This window comes from Siphateles boraxobius, unplaced genomic scaffold (assembly GCF_051911475.1).
Source record: "Siphateles boraxobius isolate OS27281-9 unplaced genomic scaffold, OSU_SipBor_1 66, whole genome shotgun sequence".
Lineage (NCBI taxonomy): Eukaryota > Metazoa > Chordata > Actinopteri > Cypriniformes > Leuciscidae > Siphateles > Siphateles boraxobius.
In genome coordinates this window covers 20,824,481-20,847,144 of record NW_027509193.1, presented here as the reverse complement: position 1 = coordinate 20,847,144, position 22,664 = coordinate 20,824,481, and the positions used below count along the sequence as shown (strand labels likewise).

The 22,664-nt window shown below is 43.5% G+C and overlaps 1 long non-coding RNA gene across 1 annotated transcript; it reads left to right on the top strand.

Annotated features, from left to right (window-relative positions):
- Window positions 1-9,648: 9,648 nt before the first annotated feature.
- LOC143721985 (uncharacterized) lies at window positions 9,649-22,660 on the top strand. Its single transcript, XR_013196810.1, has 5 exons — window positions 9,649-9,850; window positions 21,598-21,729; window positions 21,948-22,118; window positions 22,216-22,352; window positions 22,479-22,660. It is a non-coding gene; the product is annotated as an uncharacterized LOC143721985 (long non-coding RNA).
- The last annotated feature ends 4 nt before the right edge of the window (window positions 22,661-22,664 follow it).

Sequence of the window (22,664 nt, the reverse complement as noted above, 5' to 3'; positions counted from 1 at the left end):
GCACGGATGGCTGAAGGTGGCGAAGACGGCCGGCTTCCTCAGCGCTCTCCTAAGCTGGCTGTCCGCTGTTCGACGGCGGCGGTGGCTTCTCTCAGATCCAGCGATGCGAAGAGCTCGCTGAAGAGACGAAAATCAGGGAATTCAGCCTACAGCCCCTAGTGTTATACGCTAAGCCACGCCCATTCTGGCGGGCTGTGACGCTATGAAGGCGCGGGCGCCCTTCATTGGGCATGACGTCACGCGGGCTCACTGGTAGGCTGCAGCAGTTGCCCGCAGGGCAGCCAATGAGCACGCGAGATGGCCTGCTCTAGGTCTGCTAGCTGCTGCACTGCGTTGACAAGGAATACAAAATTAAGGATAATTTTTTGGCTTCAGTATCTCGAGAAGATGAATCTTTCCCGTAGCGTAAGCTAAACTTACGCAATACGAGAGAACCTCTCGTAAGAGAACCAAAGTTAATCCCAAAAGCCAAAGCTCAGGGTTATAATTTATTATTTTCTTCTTATTTATGTTTACGTTAATATTCACTTGTTATGTCAACATTCTATAGAAAATACTCTATTCAAAAAATATTGTTTGTTTGAACCTCATTCTGTTCTATATTGTTGTACTTATTCTTTGACTGTTTTGTTTCAAGGAGGGAGGATTGTATTGGGAGCACTGAAGTGTCAGGTGTGATTGTGTGGCAATGGCAAATGGTTTACATAGCTCACGGCGTCACAGGTCAGGTAGAGGGCCCCTTTTGCTTAGGGCCCCAGGGGGAGTTCAGGATCGGCCCTGGGTTTAGCAGTCGATTCTGTTCCCTACCGGAATTCCTGTTCCCTTTACGCAATCATACTACAAATCATGCGTAGTTGCCCGTAGCCTACCATCAGAACTGAATACGAGCAAGAAGCACAACTGAATGTAGGGGAAGCCCTTTTTTCAGGTCAGAGCAACTGCCCCTCATAATTCCTGTGCACGTCCCTGTTGTCAACCCAATTTGTCATTTTATAATGTTAAAAGTCATGTGTTTAATTTCCTTGACAAAAGAAAAGAGAGGCTGATGAAATGTTGAGCAATGACGTTCTCGTAGGAATTTCTAACACTTCTGATGTGCAATTTTCCAGTAATAAAACATATTAGGTTACTGGTGACACAGTGTCTGTGTTAATATCCATTATAGTAATGATAATGGATTAGATTTATATAGCGCTTTTCAAGACACAAAGAGCTCTACATTGAATTAATTATTCTTTCACTCATCCATACTTGGTGATGGTAAGCTACTTGTGTAGCCACAGCTGTCCTGGGCCAATGAGTGCAAATGGCCACTGCCATGCTGCCGTCTATAAATAAGATTGTCTATCATTATCAATAGACTATTTTATTGTATTCCTTGGTTATGTTTTTATGTATTTTTTTGCAGGACGTCTCTGCACCATCCCTGTAGCTCTCTTCACAACAATCACAGACACAGGTCGGTTCCTTAAAACGGGCGTTTATTCTTTGGCTCGTCTTGGTTACGCCGTGAGAACTGCGTTCATAAATGAACATAGTACAAACACATCAGTCTGTTATACAATGCAGTCTTAAAAGAAACGAGATGCACAAAAAAATGATGCTTTCAATACATCAAACAAATATACATGTAAAACAAATACCTCGTTGGCTGCTTGTCATGAAAAGAGGTCCTTGAGTCCTTTGTATAACAAAATCTTCTTTACTGTCTCCCTTTGACTTGAGACAACACTTATTTTAACTTAAATTAAACCTTCAGAGCCTCGTTAGGCGTCCGCTCATCATCAGCCCATCGTTGACGACGCAATGTTTCGTCATTTCCGCTAAAGTGACGCATTCTCGCGCCTTACATTTAAAGAGACATAAATTAATTTACATAACATTACCTCAAATACACATTTTGCATTTTACCTCTAATAAATGAAGACATGAAATTAAGGATTTAATCATAAATTAAATAGCATGAAACAAATGCATAAAGTATGCATAACAGCAATTACACTCCCACCAAATCACTCATTTACTCAATGTGGGGAATTTTTTTTTTTTTTTTTTAGAACAAATAACATGAAAATAATTTGATTTATGCCTTTTAGTCCTAAATGAGTGTAGTTGTGATGTTTATGTGACTTAATTGGCTTCAAGTAAAGTAACTACCTTGTGAATAGGCCTTTCTAGGTAAACTGATCTAGATTGTGGTTTCCGTTAACAAAGGTAGTGTCACTGACTAGTAGCTTCACCTTTCGCACAATGCCATCTGCACTAGGGTAAGCTTCTATCACTCTTGCAAGCTTCCATTCGTTTCTTCGAGCGCTGTCATCTTGTAGAATCACAATGTCGTCTACCTTTGAATTTCGAGATGTTTTTTGCCATTTTTGACGTTGTTGGTGATTCAACAGATATTCACGTTTCCATCTTTGCCAAAATTCATTGGCCAAGAACTGCACTCTTCTTCACCTTTTACGCAGATAGAGGTCTTCTTTGCCGAACTGTCCCGGAGGTGGCAAGATAATTGCAGATTTCATGGTTAGTATGTGATTAGGAGTGAGGGGTTCTGGACCGGTAGGATCGTGAAGATGTTCAATGCTCAGCGGTCTGCTGTTGATTATGGCCATTGTCTCGTAAAGAAATGTTCTCAGAGTTGTAGTATCAAGTCGACTTGCAGACTTGTCGAGCATGGCATTCAGGATACTTCGGATCGTTCGAATCTGGCGCTCCCAGACTCCGCCCATGTGACTCGCTGAGGGAACATTCACTACAAATTCAAAACTGATTGCTCGCAGACGTTCTTGATCCATCCCTTTGATCAACTCAGCAAACTCTCTTCTAGCGCCAATGAAATTTGTTCCCTGATCACATCTTAATTGGCGTACAGGTCCTCTGATGGCTATGAACACTCGAAGTGCATTCATGAAAGCATCTGTGGTCAGATCGTCAAGCGTCTCTATGTGTACGGCTCTAGAGCAAAAGCAGGTAAACAACAACCAATATCGTTTTAATTCCTTTCTTCCTTCCTTTACGATCAAGGAGCCGAAACAATCTATACCACTAAATGTAAAGGGAGGGGATGTCTCTGTTCTCTCTTCCGGTAGATCGGCCATTTGTTGAACCTCAGTAACTCTTCTGTATCTTCTACATTTTACACACTTGTAGATGTGTGAAGATACCACGTTTCCACATCCCAAGATCCATACTCCGTTTGCACGCAACTCATTCATGGTTATGCCTCTTCCTTGGTGGTGTACAAGCTCATGATGATGTTTAACGAGCAAGGCTGACACGTGAGATTTCTTCGGAAGTATTACGGGATGCTTAACGTCATGATGCAAGGATGATTTAGATAGCCGTCCTCCTACTCTGAGGACACCATTCTTGTCCAAGAAGGCATTTAACTTACGCAAACTGTTGTGCTTGTTCAAGGTACCTTCTTTCTGTAGCTTAATCCTTTGGATATCTTCTGCGAAGGCGTCCTTTTGCACCAGCTTGATAATGGCTATTTCAGCTTCCTTTCTTTCTTCAAGACTAGTTGCATTATTCAATTTTGGCTGAACTGTCTTGAATTCTCTGATGCATCTCTTAAGCCTGGCGACAGCTCTCACTGCTCTGGACCAGTCGGAAAATTTAGTAAAACGGTTCACCATTGAATTCACTTCCTTTGTCTTAACTGTGCAAACGTGGGTTTTCCGAAGCTCCGGGTCAGTCCTTTCTATTTCTCCCACCGTTTCCTCTTTGTGTGGGAGATTCCTCTGCCACAGAAAGTCGGGTCCCTTTAGCCAGTTAGACTCTTTCAGCTGAATGGCACTCAGCCCTCTTGAGGCGTGGTCAGCAGGGTTGTTTTCGGAGCTGACATGGCGCCATTGCTCAGGTATGTACTGGATTTTATGCGTTGAATTCGGTTGGCAACAAACGTGTGAAATCTCTTGGCATCGTTATTCACATACCCAAGGACCACCATCGAATCGGTCCAGTAATACTCTTGCAGGTTTTCAACTTCAAGTTCCCTTCTGATGACATCACCGTTACGGACTGAAGTCACAGCTGACGACAGTTCAAGCCTTGGGATAGTCGTTAACTTGGTAGGGGCTACTCTCGCTTTCCCCATGACGAGTGAGCAACTGACCTGCCCTGTTTCACTTACTGCACGGAGATATGAACATGCACCGTAACCACTGAAACTTGCATCTGAAAAATTGTGAAGTTCGTGCAGAAGAACCTTGTCGAAGTTCGTTGGATGGTAACTTCTTGGGATCTTCAGGACTGCCAATGCAGGCAGGTCTCTAAGCCATGACTCCCATTGTGGCAGAATGTGCTCGGGAAGATCTTCGTCCCAACTCGACTTTTCTCTACATAGTGCCTGAAGTATCTGTTTGCCGACTAGTAGGAAAGGGGCAACAAATCCTAGTGGGTCGTAAACAGAGGCTACTGTTGAGAGAACTCCTCTCCTTGTAAGTGGATTTTTCTTGACTACAACCCTGAATTGGAATTCATCTGCTTCGATGCACCACTGAACTCCAAGTGCTCGCTCAATGTGAAATTCTCCAAAAGCCATGTCTAGATCTTTAGTTTCTGCACATTCTTCGGGCGGTATTGTGGCAATCACTTCTTTATTATTTGACACAAATTTGTGTAGCCGAAGATTTGCTGTTTTGCATAAGGCTCTTGCCTCCTTCACAAGATGTACAGCTTCGGGAAGTGACCACACGCTGGTTAAGCCATCGTCGACATAAAAGCTTCTCTGGATAAACTTGATGGACTCTTCGCTGAACTTTCCATGACCCTGCGATGCCAGATACTTGAATGCAAAGTTGGAGCAGCCGGGGGATGAAGCTGCCCCAAACAGGTGTACCTTCATCCTATATACAGAGGGTTTGGAATCCAGATTGCCTTCATCCCACCAGAGAAATCTCAGGTAGTCTTGGTGTTCCTTTGCGACATGGAATTGATGGAACATTCTTTCGACGTCGCACATTATGGCAATTGGACCCTTCCTAAATCGACACAGCACTCCAACTAATGTGTTGGTCAGGTCTGGACCAGTCAAGAGGTGATCATTCAGAGAGGTTTCATGGAAGCGTGCTGAACAATCGAAAACCACCCGGATCTTTCCTGGTTTGTGGGGGTGGTAGACTCCGTGGTGCGGAATATACCATGCAGGTTGATTATCCAGTTCGGACCTTGGAATCTTCTCAGCATCCTTTTGGGCTATTATGTCATTCATGAAATCAACATAATCTTTGTGATACTGTTTGTCTCTCCTCATTCGTCGCTCCAATGAGATGAGTCTATGAACTGCAGACTGTTTATTATCTGGGAGACTGGGTTTGTCTGTCTTGAAAGGAAGTGGAAGTTCATAGTGGCCATCTTCCTTCTGCCTTATGCCTTCTCTTGCCTTGGATAAGAAGCGCATGTCTTCCTGAGAAACTGATTTATCATCTGCACTGTGATCGGTGAAGTCGAGTTCAAGTGCCTTGATTACATCTGTTGGAATGATTTCCTTCACATGGGTTCTGCACACAAAATGCACTTCTCTCTTCAGATCAACAGATGGCTTTACTGCTGGCATCACTTGTCGCACTAAGGCTCTGTGACTGATTCCTATCGCATCACAGAAATCACTTGCCGGGTACGAGCAGCCGACAATACTCCAGCCGAGGTCAGTTCGTTGTGCATATGGCTGATTTTCCTCCCCAGACAATATCTCCTTGGGAAGAAGGGCTTGTTGACAGTTATAACCGATCAAAAGGGCTATTTTGCAATCTAATGGAGGTGGAATCTTGTCCGCCAATTGTTCCAGATGAGGCCATTTTAGAGCTGTTTCTGAAGTTGGGATATGCAGCCTGTTCGCCGGAATAAACTCTCTCGTGAAAACCACTGGCAATAAGATCCTCTTCTCAGAGTTGTATCCTCTCACTTGCAGATTCGTCAGTTTCTGACAAGGTATGACTGTTGACCCTGCTGACATTTTAGACAGCTGCAAACTGACATTCTCCTTGTTCGTATTGAGCTCTTGGGCTACTTCGTCGAGGATAAATGTTGTCACTCTGTGTGTCCAAGAGTGCATAGACAAGGACTTCTTGATCTGGCCTTTTGTGGATGACACCCAAACTGGTATGTTTGTGGAAGTTTGTGTGTTTATGCCTTATTGTCTGACTGCATTGGTGATTGCTGCTGCAGATATTTCTTTGCTGTCAGATTTGTCCTTTGAACAATCTTCTCCCTTCAAAGGGGAAGGCCTTTGATATTCTTTGAACTTGTCATCATGCAAACACGTAGGATGTCTCTTCTGACACCTTTCACATGTGCTCTTATTCTCACATCTTCTTGAATGATGACCAGTCTGCAAACATCCAAAACAGAGTTTATCTGCACACACAAACTTGACACGATCTGGAACTGTCTTCTCACCAAACCTTCTACACTTAGCCAAGACATGTCCGGTTCTTTTACAAAAAACGCACGATGAGACACTGCTCTGTGCCGCATTTGTGTACAATGCCTTTGCTTGAATGGGTTGGTTTCGAGAATATCTTGGTTTCACGCTTTCCATACTCTTAAGTGCTTGTATTGAAGATATAGGATCACAAGCGAGATCTGCTTCCTTTGATAGGAAGTCTACAAACTCCTTGAATTTTGGGTACCCAGCATTTGCTTCTCTGGCTTCCATCACTTTGCGGTTCCATCTTGACACTAACCAATCTGGCAACTTTAGCAGGATTTTTTGATTCTCATTGCAGTCATTGAGAACTTCCAATGTCTTAAGATGAGGCATTGCTGCTTCACAGCTCTTGAGGAAGTCTGTAAACTCTCTTAGTTCACAACCATCTTTAGAGCTTATCTTCGGCCATGCATGCAGCCTGTCTCTGAATGACTTCCCAATTATGAATGGGTCTCCGAAACGCTTTTCCAACAGCTGCCAGGCAGAGTCATATGCTGCTTCTGTGCCTAGTAGGAAGAATCCTTCGACTGTTTTCTTTGCAGCGCCACCCAGGTACTTTCTTAGGTAATACAGCTTTTCGTTCTTTGGAATGTTTTTCCTATCAATTAATGTTTCGAAAGAAAGCTGCCAATCTTTGAACTTCAGAGGATCTCCCATAAATAATACAGGTTCTGGCGTTGGAAGGCGGTTGGCACTCATAGCTTCTGCAAGCGTGCTCACTAAATCCGAGTTATTTTGCATTTGAGGCGTATATGTTAAAGCTGGTGGAGCTTGAGATGTCCATTGCGGAGATTGGGAATGAAGACCTTGATTTGGGGAAGATCGATAAATAAATGGAGAACTTGAGGCCTGGAGGGTTTGGGTCGTGACTGGTAGAGATTGAGGAAAAAATGGAGGGCTTGAGGCATGGAGGACTAGGGCCGTGACAGGTAGAGATTGGGAATTGGCTGGGAGACTCGTGAAGCTAGGTATTTGAAGTTCTCCTGCTGTTTCAGCATGCAGCAAATCATTTACTTCAGAATGTCCTTCTACTTCATCATAGACCTTTGCTCGAGCTCTTGCAGCATTCAATTTCTTAATTTCTTCTAAACGTTCAAGCTTTCTTCGCTTCTCCTGAATTGCTTGTTGTCTAGCCATGTCCTCAGACTCAAATTGTGCCATACATTGTCTACTTTCAATCTCTAGCCTTTGAAGTTCAACCACTTCCTTTTCTTGTTCCTCCAACACTGGCAAAACTTCCTGAGATGCAGCAGCTTCAGCCGCAGCTTCATTTCTTTTGACTGAGTGGATGCTCGAATGGGTTGAACCACATCTTGATTGATGAGACGGTGGTCTTGATAAAGAGCCTGTTGAATCTAGGATCGATCCAACATCAGGCCAAGGTTCTTCCTCCATATCTGCTGCATGTCCCTTCAATTGCCTATGAGCCCTTTGAACAATGAATCCTGAAAGCGATAGGCAAGTGTCAACCTTGCGTCGCAGATCTGGTTCAGGAGTTTGCACTCGACGCAACTCTTCATAAATTATCTTTACCTCAGAACAGGTGCTTTCTATGTTGTCAATCAGCTCTTTCAATTCATCCTGGGAGGCCTCATCAGACAATAATTCCTTGCCTAATCTTACATAATACTTCCATTTCTCATGGATGATTCTGTACCGTCGTTGTACACTCTTTAACTTCTTTTCTTGAAGTTCTCTTCCCTTTTCTGTTAGGGTTCGGGTTCTTTCACTTCTTCATAGCCTTTCCACCTCTTCTTCTTCTGCATGTGCTTGGTCTGTAACTTCAAGTTGAAAAGGTGATTCGGCATTTTTACGGCAGGCTTCAGCATTTGAGTCAGACATCTTGTTATGACTATAGAATGTATGTGATCACTGAGCTTAAATTAAATTTGTGTGTGTAAAATAAAACTTATGTGCTATATGTGAATGTAAGCTACAATGGGTCTGAAAGTAAATAATCTGGTAACCGTAAAAGTTTCTAAACTATAGAAATATGGAAATCCGGATTTTCTAATTACACTTCAATAGTGCATCAGTTTAAACGTATCTACTTGTAAATGTCTTAAATTTGGAACAAGAAATATAAAATAAAATGATTAAAAATTGCACTTCACAGTGTATAAAACAATGAATAAACCTTAACTGCAGAGAAAATGTACTCAAAATGTATTAAATCACTTATTCTTCCAAAAAGAAAGGTTTCTCTACACGTGTAGTTTCCCTTTAAGCTTCACTTAAATTGCACTTAAAGCTTGATTATATCTCACAAGCACAAAATTGTTAGTTTCAGTCTTAATAATATTGTTTTTAAACCTTTAAAATATATCAATCAAACACCAGCATAATATATTTTCTCAAACACAGTATGCACGATAAATAGACTGTCCTTGATGCAATCTTCAAGTTGAATCACTTCTCACGCCACCTATAGCTTCCTTGTAGCAGAGCACATCTTGATTATAGCTTGAAATGTTGCACTTTCAAAGTCTATTCACCGTTGCTTGCAATCGTTATAACAACGATAGGTTATGGGCTTTGCTTATCTGATACGCTAGCTCTTCATCCGGTCGACGCCCACGGTCGCGACGGTCTCGTCATCTCTTCTTCCCGCGCCGTCGAGCAGACGAGTTCTCACTGTAGCTCTCTTCACAACAATAACAGACACAGGTCGGTTCCTTAAAACGGGCGTTTATTCTTTGGCTCGTCTTGGTTACGCCGTGAGAACTGCATTCATAAATGAACATAGTACAAACACATCAGTCTGTTATACAATGCAGTCTTAAAAGAAACGAGATGCACAAAAAAATGATGCTTTCAATACATCAAACAAATATACATGTAAAACAAATACCTCGTTGGCTGCTTGTCATGAAAAGAGGTCCTTGAGTCCTTTGTATAACAAAATCTTCTTTACTGTCTCCCTTTGACTTGAGACAACACTTATTTTAAGTTAAATTAAACCCTCAGAGCCTCGTTAGGCGTCCGCTCATCATCAGCCCATCGTTGACGATGCAATGTTTCGTCATTTCCGCTAAAGTGACGCATTCTCGCACCTTACATTTAAAGAGACATAAATTAATTTACATAACATTACCTCAAATACACATTTTGTATTTTACCTCTAATAAATGAAGACATGAAATTAAGGATTTAATTATAAATTAAATAGCATGAAACAAATGCATAAAGTATGCATAACAGCAATTACAATCCCTATAGATATGTGCGAGTGTGAACCTGAAGGCCTGCACTCTTCTGCGGTATGGGCTCTGGCCAGCAACAGCTGAAAAGCCTCAAACTGCCTTCTCCATTTCATTACTGGAACTTTTTGTTTGTCTGTCACTGGAGTGTCAGGTTTCTGTTGAGGGTTTTTGCAACACTCTGCGCTGGAGAAACAATCTGACTCTTACAGAGGTGAGTCAGATTGCAGAGGTAATTTTGAAGTCCCATCTGTGCAGAGGTGTCAAAAGTATTCACATTCGTTACTCAAGTAGAAGTATAGATACTAGGGTTTAAAAAGACTTCTGTAGAAGTTAAAGTATCAACTCAACCTTTTTACTAAAGTAAAAGTGTAAAAGTAACTGGTTTCAAAACTACTTAAAGTATAAAAGTAAAAGTAATGCAAAGAAAAAAATACCATTAAGGACAAAAGCTTAGGCCGCACCACAGTGGCACTACCACCTCCTCAAAACAACATGTTTCTAAAGGCCATGACTATAACGTTATATTAAAATGTTAATGTTGAAAAATGTGGGATCCACTACCTGTTTCAGCCGCATATATGCCCATAGAAAATGAATTTCAGTCCAATTTCCATTATAGTAAAATGCAAATACATTAAAGAACCATATGTGTGTACTACTGAGCATTAACATGTGTTTCATGGAGAGGAAGATATGATGACTAGTTGCCTATAAGTATTGTAATGGTGCAAAAAGTCAAACTTCAGAGGCATGTTATCGTCGAAATGGTATATGTTTATACTTCTCTTTAAGGGCTGGGGACATCCACAGAAGTGGAGGAATCAGGAAATTAATAGGATAATGTATTAAGGTTTTTAGTCTATACTGACCTTAACAAATACGTTAATTCATTAATTCTGTAATGTTAAAGGTAACTAATAAAGACAAGGAGGCAGTTTAACAGAGACTTAACTTTACTCCCTTCATAGTGCAATGCAATAGTGCAATACTGTCTTGTTCCTTGCTTTTCAAAGAAGCCAAACACGTCGGCATCTTTCATTAAAAGGATATAGTTTACGCAACAACAAAAATCATTTAGGCTACTCACTCTCAAGTTGTTTCAAACCAGTTTCTTTCTTCTGCTGAATACGAAAGAAGATATTTTGAAGAATGTCGATAACCAAACAGTTGATTGTAGCCATTGACTTCCATTGTAGGAAAAAAAAAAAATACTATGGAAGTCAATGGCTATCATCAACTGTTTGGATATCGACATTCTTCAAAATATCTTATTTTGTGTTCAGCAGAAGAAAGAATCTGGTTTGAAACAACTTGAAAGTGAGTAAATGATGACAGAATTTTCATTTTTAAATAAGTGAACTTATCCCTTTAACAGAAATTAACTGTTGGCATGTATGTTTTGCATCAATACTGTCAAGTTTGTCCTGTTGGACACGACACACAGCAATACTGTCAAGTGTCATTGTGACCATTGCTCTGAGACATGTTTTCAGCGTCCTAAGTGCACTGAAACTTCTTTCAGTCCAGCTGATGAGACTGGGATGACAAGGGTTCAACTTGATCAAACAGGCCTCTCATTTCAACAGACCAAGCAATGTTATTTTTTCATGTTTTATAGGGACTTTCGATAGACAATGATTTTTATACTGTACAAACTGTGTATTCTACCCCCCTACACTAACCTATCACAGATAACTTTCTGCATTTTCAAAAAACATCACTTAGTCTGATTTATAAGCCGTTTTCAAATAAAAATTGTAAAAATCCCGACAAGGATTTCGGATATTGCTATCTTTATGGGGATATTTTGATCCTATAATGTAGGGTTACTCTCTCTCTCTCTCTTTCCCTCTCTCTCTCTCTTTCGCTCTCTCACACACACACACACACTCTCTCTCTCTCTCTTTCTGTCTCACACACACACTCTCGATTATGTTTGCCACTTATCCCGCGATTGTCTTACAGTACTATATTTTAAAAACGGCTGTCCCCAAATCAATATTTGACGCGATTTGCCCCATATTTTTGAGCAGGAAACTGTTGATTTCTCCGTCACTTACCGCATCTAGGTTTCCTAATTCCTTCGGATGAGTTTTGCCGCTTCACACAACCAAATGTAACAGCCTCTCACAAGTTAGAAAGAAAACACAGAGCCAATCAGTTTAACGATGTTCAGGAGGTGGGACTCAGATCTATTAAACGTTTGTGTAATTGGCCATTTTTTGAACGATGACAACCCGAAAACAAGCCGAAATGAAATAGGAGTAACAAGGCTATTTATAAAATGTAAAGAATTGGAAAGTACAGATAATTGCGTGAAAATGTAAGGAGTAGAAGTAAAAAGTCAGCTGAAAAATAATTACTCAAGTAAAGTATATGTAACCCTCTTTCTCTCTCTCTCTACGCGCTCACTGGCCTCTAGCACCTCCGCTGCTGCTCTGCGTTGTGTTTATGAATGTTCGTGGGTGGTGGTAGAAGGCGGGGACTCAGACACAGAGAGGTTCGGGATCGTGGCTTGACCGTTAATTCCACAGCACGGTGTCTATAGCGTTGACAACATGAACTCAGTTTAAGTTTTAAACTAGCAAAGTACCTTTCAATGCACATGCAATTCAACTGCACGCTTGTGCTGCGTATATTATCATACATAGCTTTGCATTAGCCACTATGCATTGATCACATTTAAAAGGAAAAACAAAACATTTTAACTCTCTTCATTACTCTGAATTTAGGTCTTTAGCAATTTAAAACACAAAATATCCCAGTACACTGAACTTTAGTGTGATAATAACAAATATATTTTACATAGCTTTTTCCCACTACCATTAACATGGCTTACCTATAGCGTTGACAACATGAACTGAGGAAAAAATGACGCACTACTCACGTATCAACGCTACGGCATCTCAAGAGGCACAAATAGCGCTAAAGGCGCCTGAATCGGTTTTAATATAATAGCGTTATGGGGACATCTTGTGGAGAAGGAAATACACTGCCTTACATCCGCCCCTTCTGTAATTGATGGCGTCCCAGCCATCTAATTAACCAAAACTCAAGGTGGTCTAATCTATGACAATCAAAACAATAAATGTGTTGTAAGTGAATGTATAGCACATGATGTGTGTAATAAGCGTGGGTAGCTAACTATTGTCAGGGTACATGCAGTATGGCTCCACGTGTGCCCTGTTGCTCCTCTTATTTCTGGACTTTAGCCACAACTTTCTCCCTCTTTCTATCTTTTGGTGGTCACTCTCTGGATTCACCACTTGGGTCTCGAGTGAGAGCTTATTTGGGGGATGCCGGCTCCTTCTCGGGTTTCTTCTTGGGGGGTTGGGCCCTTGAGTGCGGGTGGCATCACTACCAGTCGCAAGCACTCCCTCCCCGCTACTTGTTTCTTCTGTCCACATGTCAGCCTCCTCTGTGCTAATTTGCTCCTCCTCTTTATCTGGTGTTCCAACTAGGACTCTGTCCAGCACCTCCTCTGAACCGTCACCCCTTGTTCCCTCTTCTGCCTCTGATTCAATTCCTGTCCCACATATCTCACCATCTGACTCGCTTCCTTCTACGATCGCTCCTTCGTCTCGCTCCACTGGGAGAAACATACACTGCGTCAAAAGGTTCCTATGAACCACCCTCTCCGCTCCCCCATTCTCTCATCGCACCACGTACACAGGCAAACCAGGTTGCTTCTTTACCACAACATATGGCCATCTCTCCCATCGATCTCCCAACTTCTGCCTCCCATCTACATGACAGACCTTGACTAAGACCCAATCCCCTGAACTAAAGTCTTTACCCTTAGCTCTCTTGTCATAATACTTTTTCTGCTGTCCTTTTGCCAGCTGAGATGTCTGATTAGCCAGGGCATAGGCCTGCGACAGGGAGTCATGCAGGTTCTGGACATATTCGCTGTATTCACAAGGCTGGTTTGTTGTGGGGGACCCAAAGATGAGGTCCACTGGGAGCCTGGGGTGTCTACCAAACATAAGGTAGTACGGGCTATATCCAGTGGAGTCATGTTGCGAGCAGTTATATGCGTGTGTCATGGAATCCACATGCTCATGCCACCAGGGCTTCAGGTGCAGCTCTAGTGTTCCCAGCATGTTCATCAGGGTACGGTTGAATCTTTCGGTAGTCCCGTTGCCCTTGGGATGGTAGGGTGTGGTGTGGGTTTTAGTGGTGCCAATACACTTGCATAGCTCCTTCACTATTGCACTTTCAAAGTTACGCCCTTGATCTGTGTGTAATTTAGCAGGGAAACCAAAACGGCAGAAGAAATTCCTCCACAAGACCCTGGCCACTGTGCCTGCCTTTTGGTCCCTGGTGGGGTAGGCCTGTGCGTAGCGAGAAAAGTGATCTGTAACAATGAGTACATTCTCCATACCACCCTTGGACTTCTCCAACTTAAAAAAGTCCACACAAACCAGTTCCATGGGTGCACTGGTATGGATACTGACAAGGGGGGCCCTGACGTCGACCGTGGGAGTTTTTCTAAGGCAGCATCTCTCACACTGTTCGCACCACGCCTTGATCTCCTGAAACATTCTTGGCCAGTAAAATCTTTCCCTTATCATCTGTAGTGTCCTCTCAAATCCCAGATGCCCTGAGTCATTGTGAAGGGCTGTTTTGACGGTTTCACGCAGCCTCTCTGGCAGTATTAGTTGCTCCACCACCCCTTTATGGCAGTCTCTGAAGCTGCGATACAGGATCCCTTTTCTTACCACTAACCTCCTCCACTCTTTTAAGAGGAGACTCCCAGTGGCGCCCACTTTCATCCTCTCGCTGTGGCTCGGCTTGTGATTCCTGCTCTTAAAGTGGAGGATAGGACCGATAACTGTGTCCTTCTTCTGTCCCGCTCGAAGCTCCTGTGTGGTCATAGCAGGCAGGGCCTCCATCCCTCCATCCCATCCCCATCCATCACTGGGCTCCAGGGACTGACCGCTTGTAGGCTCCTCTGTGACCGCTGTTTCCTTGCCTGATACCTCCCCAGGCTCCTGGATGGTTAGTGCCTCCTCATGTCTCGGTCCACCCGTCCTCACCTGCTGCGGGCATGACTGCAGGGTCTCCGCCACTTCCTGATTGGACATACGCGAGGGGGCGTCCGCATTGGTGTTGTCCTGTCCCCTCCGATACTGGATGTAAAAGTCAAATATGGACAGATGAGAAACCCATCGCTGACCTGTGGCGTCGAGTTTGGCTGAGGTCATTACATATTTCAGAGGGTTGTTGTCTGTTAGAACAGAGAATTTGCGCCCATAGAGGTGGTCATGGAACTTATCCGTCACGGCCCACTTGAGAGCGAAGAACTCAAGCTTATGTGCAGGATACCTCGTTTCAGGTGGGCTCAGGCCTCTGCTCGCATACGCAATTACCCTTTCCACCCCATCTTGTACCTGCACTAGCACAGCACCAAGCCCCATCCCTGAAGCATCAGTCTGCAGCAGAAAGGGTTGACTGTAGTCTGGATAACCAAGCACTGGTGCACTTATCAGCTTATCTTTTAAAGACTGAAAAGCCTCCTCACAGTCGGCAGTCCACAGAAATGGCAGTTCAGGGCCTAGGCGTTTCTGGATCCCTCTTTTCTTTTTTTTAGGGTCACCGGAGGTAAGGCGGTAAAACGGAGCAGCCAAGTTAGCATAGCCCTTAACATACCTCCTATAGTAACCCGCAAACCCCAAAACCGCAGCACTTCCATACGATTAGTAGGTCTCTCCCAATCCTTAACCTTACTGATCTTCTCTGGGTCTGTCCTGATGCCCTCTGCAGACACCCAGTGACCTAAGTACTGCACCTCCTTCCTTACAAGCTGGCACTTGGAGGGTTTCAGTTCAGCCTTTGAAAGGTAGAGGGCGCGTTTTGCAGCCCAAACGGCATTCTATTGGTCTCAAACAGACCCATGGGAGTGCTGAATGCTGTCTTGTACTTGTCATGTTCCGCGACCTCTACCTGCCAGTATCCCGATGTAAGGTCAAGGGTGGAGAAGTATTTTGCCTGCCCTAACGCCTCTAGAGCCTCTTCTATCCTTGGCAGAGGGAATGCGTCCCGGGTGCTGCAGGCGTTGAGCTTCCGGTAGTCGATACACAATCAAACCGAACCATCCTTCTTGGTCACAACCACCACGGGGGATGCATACGGACTTTTACTGGGGCGAACGACTCCTGCTGCCTCCATCTCCATTAATAACCGCCTCACATCTTGCCACTGGGAGGGAGGTATTTTGCGGTATGGCAGTCGGAAACGCCTCGGGTCAACCAGGGGAATCTCATGCTGTACAGTTGTGGTGTGACCATAGTCCAGGGGATGCTGGGAGAACACATCTGCATTTTTGTCCAGCAGATCCTTAAGTAGAGCACGTTGGTCCTCACTTTCCACCGCGGCTTTACTTAGGTCAACCCCACAGCTAGTCACCACTTGGTCCAGGCTGAGACATGCACCTCTGTTCCCAGCTTCACCATGCTTTTTGTCTGGGAACTCCACCACCTTGTCCACCAGAACTGTGCTGGCCAGATTTGTGTGTCGTTTGATTGTAACGACTTGCTGGGAAAGATTCATCACTCTAACTGGAGCACAACCTCTTTTCACATTTGCAAGCACTTTAGCCACCAGGATGTCCCGGGGGAGCTGTGAGGAGGGATGGCCTCCTATCAGGGCTGTATAAACCTTCCTTTGGGGGCCCTCTTTAATCCTACACATTAAATCCATCTCTTTTCCACCAGGGATGTTTATTGTGCGACCATTGTAAACCGCCGGACCTACAACGTTATGCATTTCACTTTGCTCGGCACTCCCCAACTCCAGTAAAGCTGTGTACCACCCTGAATGCTTCTCTTTGACCTGGTACAGAAACTGCGGGTCATAGGCTGTTCGGAGATGGTCTCGGGAGGCTCGAATGACATTGGTTCCCACCAACAGAGGGACTGAAGAGCGATAGTCGGAATCAGGAACAACAAAGGCAGGTACGACCTTGAGCTCTTTCCCCAGTACTTTCAGGTCGATGTGTAGAACACCATGGTAGGGCACGGTCTGACCTGCTGCACCCTCTATTGGTATTTTAGAAGGCCGTTGCTTTTTCTTCTGTAGAGCTGGGTGGCTCTGCCAGTAGCTGTGCGTAATACTGGTGATCTGTGAGCCAGAGTCAATTAGAGCCCTGCATGCCTTTCCATTGACTTCTACATCTCCTTCGTTCCTGGGTCCCACTAGGGGTGTTTCCCCTCCTTCAGTGAAACTCCTCTCGAACGGTGGGTGGGGCCCTTGCTGTGTACCCATGGACGCCTCAGCTGCCATGGGTACTAAGCGTTTAAATGTTGAGCAGAGTGCATGTGTCCGTCAGCAGGAACCTTAGGCTGCTGGGCTCCAGCTAGGTTTGGATCCGGAAGCACTGCTCGGCATACTCTGGCCGTGTGGCCTGGCTCCCCACACCGGTAACAGACAAAGCTTGGATTCTGGCCGGTTCTTCCCTTTGCTGGTTGGACAGCTACTGGGGAGGAAAGGGGAGGAGAGGTCATTCTCACCTCTAGTTGTGACATCTTAGCCACTTGTTCTTCCTGAACGAGGGCTAATTTCTTAACCATTTCCGTCAGCTCGGATAATTCAGATGTGTGTTTTGGCCTATCTATCTTGGTGTTTCCACCACCTGCCGATGTTACATGCACCTGAGCATACGTTTTCTTTGCTGTACTCGGCGTCTGGAACTTCTTAGTTTCTCTAGGTAGATTTCGGAGCTCTGCCTGCAGCTCTCGGAAGCTCAAGAGCCTGGGTGCCATTGGTGCGATTCTGGTGTACACTAAGGAGCCTCGCGTGTCGCTGTATTCGGCCCTCAGTTCCTCCAGTGCTTTCTCTGGGGTCTGATCATGTGAAGGTAGGTTAAGGATGAGATTTCGGGCTTCAACCCCCCAGGTGCCGCACAACAGTGGAAAAGCGAAGGTGCATTGGGAGTTCTATTGCCTCCAAGAGATATTGCATGTCGCGAATCCAGTCTTCCACCAATATCTTACAGTCTGGATTTCCAGTGAAGACTTGGACATTTTTCACTTGATGCGTTTGCATGAAACCCCCATAGGCTGTCATAGGAAGGATCTGATTGGCTACTGCCCGATCAGGAGGCCTGAATTGTGTCATGTGTAGGTGGGCGGACTGGCTAGCAGGTGCAGGCGGAGGGGGGGCTGGAAAACGAGTGTCAGCATGCATGTTGATATGGGAAGCTGGGATCAGCGTCTGTTGAGGAGACAGCTCCGTAGGAGCATCAGCGGCTGCCTGGTCTAACGCTACCTGAGGGCTGTGTAGAGTTATGTTGGGAGCCCATGCATAAGCAGATGGGAGTGACGGAGTGGCTCCACTATAGCCTGGACCTGGAGCGGGGAGAAATGTGCCCTCGGGGGAACGCACTTGAAAGGCCTACTCAGCAGCTGCGTGCTTAACTGTATATTCATCACTGGTGGGCTCTGAAGACTCGACACAGGCACAGGAGGAGGATACGGATAACTAGGGTAACCCTGGGGGGCAGGCCTAATAGGCTGGGCTGGGTGGGGCGCGGCAACTGGTTAGGGTTTGAGCGACTGCTGCATAACTGGCATCTCAACAAAGACATGATGTGAAGAATTTTGCCATGTCATAGCTTCTGAGGGCCCATGTCTACTACGTTTGCGAACAGAGGCATCATCCGTCCTATCTATCTGGCCACCTGGTCTTGCATCGGGGCTGTTGTCGAAGCAAAGTGGTGGTACCTGCCCTGAGGCCCCAGGGCCTGGCAGCCTTCGTGCATGGGCTGGCGTCACATACTGGTCAGCATAGGGCAAGTTCGTAGGGGCTGGCGGGCCAATGGTGACATGCCCCGCTGGCGTTAGGAGACTAGATGCACTGGTGGAGGTGCACGGTATGTCTTGTGGTGAGTTTGCATAGGTCTGTGACATCCTAAAATCCAACTGTATTTATTGTGTGCAAGCAGGTTAAATCGCAGTGTAATTAGATTATGTGGAGGTGCTGAATATATGTAAAATGATACAGTCCTAGACAAATAAAAGTGTCCAAAAATAAGCTATGCGTTTCAGTGAGATCAGCCAAATGAAAAATTAAACCCACTTATTCCAAAAACTTAACTCATTAACTCATCAACTAAAATGGCTTGTCAGTTAGAACTTAAATCTTACTGAGTATCAAGCAGTAATCCTAGATAAATTTCACAAATCTCAAAATATATATATATTAAAAATATATATATATATTTTTTTTTTTCCATAAACCTACCAAATATATTTTACATCACAGCTAGTTACTGAAATTAAAACAGTTCAATAACAGTTAAGATTCCCAGCAGACTTTAAAGGATATAACTGTGATGGCAGATATAAATCCCCAAAAGCACCAGTTCAGTAAAGAATTCCAGTTTGTTCATAAAATATAGTTCAGCATTCAAACCACTGGCTGTAGAATTATCTTCCTCTTCGGTCTAGCAGTGCCACAATCCGGGTCGCGGCACCAAAGATGTAACCCTCTTTCTCTCTCTCTGCGCGCTCACTGGCCTCTAGCACCTCCGCTGCTGCTCCGTTGTGTTTATGAATGTTCGTGGGTGGTGGTAGAAGGCGGGGACTCAGACACAGAGAGGTTCGGGATCGTGGCTTGACAGTTTATTCCACAGCACGGTGTCTATAGCGTTGACAACATGAACTCAGTTTAAGTTTTAAACTAGCAAAGTACCTTTCAATGCACATGCAATTCAACTGCAGGCTTGTGCTGCTTATATTATCATACATAGCTTTGCATTAGCCACTATGCATTGATCACATTTAAAAGGAAAAACAAAACATTTTAACTCTCTTCATTACTCTGAATTTAGGTCTTTAGCAATTTAAAACACAAAATATCCCAGTACACTGAACTTTAGTGTGATAATAACAAATATATTTTACATAGCTTTTTCCCACTACCATTAACATGGCTTACCTATAGCATTGACAACATGAACTGAGGAAAAAATGATGCACTACTCACGTATCAACGCTACGGTATCTCAAGAGGCACAAATAGCGCTAAAGGCGCCTGAATCGGTTTTAATATAATAGCGTTATGGGGACATCTTGTGGACAAGGAAATACATTGCCTTACATATAGATACCCAAAATTTCTACTTAAGTAATGTAACGAAGTAATTGTACTTCGTTACTTGACACCTCTGCATCTGTGATGCCAACAGGGACGTGCACAGGAATTATGAGGGGCAGTTGCTCTGACCTGAAAAAAGGGCTTCCCCTACATTCAGTTGTGTTTCTTGCTCGTATTCAGTTCTGATGGTAGGCTACGGGCAACTACGCATGATTTGTAGTATGATTGCGTAAAGGGAACAGGAATTCCGGTAGGGAACAGAATCGACTGCTAAACCCAGGGCCGATCCTGAACTCCCCCTGGGGCCCTAAGCAAAAGGGGCCCTCTACCTGACCTGTGACGCCGTGAGCTATGTAAACCATTTGCCATTGCCACACAATCACACCTGACACTTCAGTGCTCCCAATACAATCCTCCCTCCTTGAAACAAAACAGTCAAAGAATAAGTACAACAATATAGAACAGAATGAGGTTCAAACAAACAATATTTTTTGAATAGAGTATTTTCTATAGAATGTTGACATAACAAGTGAATATTAACGTAAACATAAATAAGAAGAAAATAATAAATTATAACCCTGAGCTTTGGCTTTTGGGATTAACTTTGTTCTCTCTACAGCCTGGGTATTTTCGGCATCAGTATGATTTTTATTTATTTATTATTATGCATGTTGAAGCAATTCTTGATTTATGGTTATTATTTACTGAGGGATGTGCATCCATATTGACCAGTATGTCCAGCTAATCAACATTTTAAATTCAATATAGCCTATAAATCAATAGTCAATCAATGTCAAATTGTCAATACATTGCTTTCTATCTTGCATAATTAGTGCAGTTGTTTAGAGTTTTTAACTACACTGAGACTAGATAATCAGTTTCTTGTTTTATAAATGTGACTTTGATTGGGAGTGCCATCATTCACGTGCATGTATTGTACAGTATGTCTGGTCTCCACATATTTCTGCTTGAAAAATGCGAGTTTCATTTCGTGCACGCGCATATGAACGCACGATAACACACGCGACGCGGTTATGTTTTCCGAGCTGCAGTAAACAAACACCGTTGGACTTTGTCGTTTATCAAAAACAAACGTAATACATTTTTTTATTTTACTCTCACTTTTGTCAGGCACAAAGTGATGCAAGAGATGCACTGCCTGCCCAGCTAGGTTAGCAAGACCGAAAAACATCAAACTTTGCTGACATCAAACTTAGAGAGGAGAGAACACAAGTTTACCTGATTGTTGTTCCCGCAATTCACTCTCATGGTTTTTTTCTTCTTCATCTTTTCGTGACCAGAAGGATAGTTTCGCTTCATTTTGTCATGGATGTTGTACACATTAATTGACACGCTATGACACGAGATGGAGGCGGGGCCTTAAGTAATTTGTGGGGTCTTACGCACCGGTCGCGTGCAGCGCTGCAGCCACGTAAACAGTTTGCCCTTCCCTTACTGACTTTCACTTTCGGTGCACGAATGGAAGTGAATGAGGCTTTGCGATTTAAAAAAAAATAAATAAAAAATGTATCTAGGCCTATGTGAAATTATGCAGCCATTGTACGATTTTTATTATTTTTTTCTCGGAAGGGCAACCTGAGTCGAGAAGGGCATATGGGCAGTTGCCCGGGCAACCTGAGCAACCCCCCTGTGCACGTCCCTGGATGCCAACATTTCAGATCATGATATATCACAATGAAGAGTAAATCGTTACGAAAACACCTAGGATCTTAGTTGTATGAAAGAAGATTGCTGATTTTTCATTTTTTATAAGAAATATATTTATAATTTAGTAATAATTTGGCTTTTAATGTTAATGATGTTTCAGTAACATTTTTGCTGACGCGGTTAATACCATAGGTTAACACACTCTACAGAGCCCTGGTGGGAGAATCCATATCCCACTTTAGGCATCACCACTTCCGACAAAGGAGTTTGGTGGATATTTGACCTCAGTTTGATGATGGGACCACGTGCCCAGCATGTCCAAAGGTGGGTTCTACTCCTAGCTTAGTTCATGTTAGATTACTTGATTGCAGTTCCAATGAAATGATCAAATTCAATCAATGTGAAGTGTTACATTTTGATATAACGGTAACAGTATATGTTCACCAGCCTGGTATGAGTATGAATGAGGGAACTTGTGCATCTTTTATCTTTTTTGTTGCACCAGATACAAAACCAAAATTATAAAAGTTATTGTTTCCTAGGTGTATGGAGATATGATAGTAACTCTGGATGCCAACTTTGGCCTTGTGAGGAAACAAAGCTCAGGGACAACAAGCCTAGTTGAGCCCTTACATGGGACCCGCATGCTTGTTGCTGAAAATAATGTACAGGAATATCTGCTTTCACATCCTGATAATTCCAAACCTCACGAGGTTAGTCACAGTTGTAGAATACTTTATTACAAACTTAAACTAATAGAAAAACACCTAAGTCCTTCCCATAACCATCTACATATTTCCTTATCCCCAGGATTGCAGTAACTTCAAGGCTGGCAACATGCTGAGATCACAAAAAAAAGAGAAAAAGCTTGATGTTACAGGAGTGTTTGGAGCCTCCTGCCATCATGAAATCCCATTGATGTTTGTAAACATGAGCCAAGGAGAACGGCAAGTCTATGACATACTGTAATAGTAGTGTATTAACCTGTGATATGTGTATGGGTGATATTGCAACATACTACTAAATGAGCTCAGCATAGTGTATCAGAATTCCCATGTTTTGTGTTGTTATAGGTTAGCTTATCCCCTGTATGTCATTCATGAGCTTCTTCAAAGATGCACAAAGAAGAACATACACTTGCGGGTGGTCTATGATATTGCCTGTGTTGTAGCCTCACATTTGAACGCGAGTTCTTTTTAAACTTCTGTGTAAAGTTTCAATATTTTCTAAAAGATCTTAAAATCCCAAATAAAAGCTCT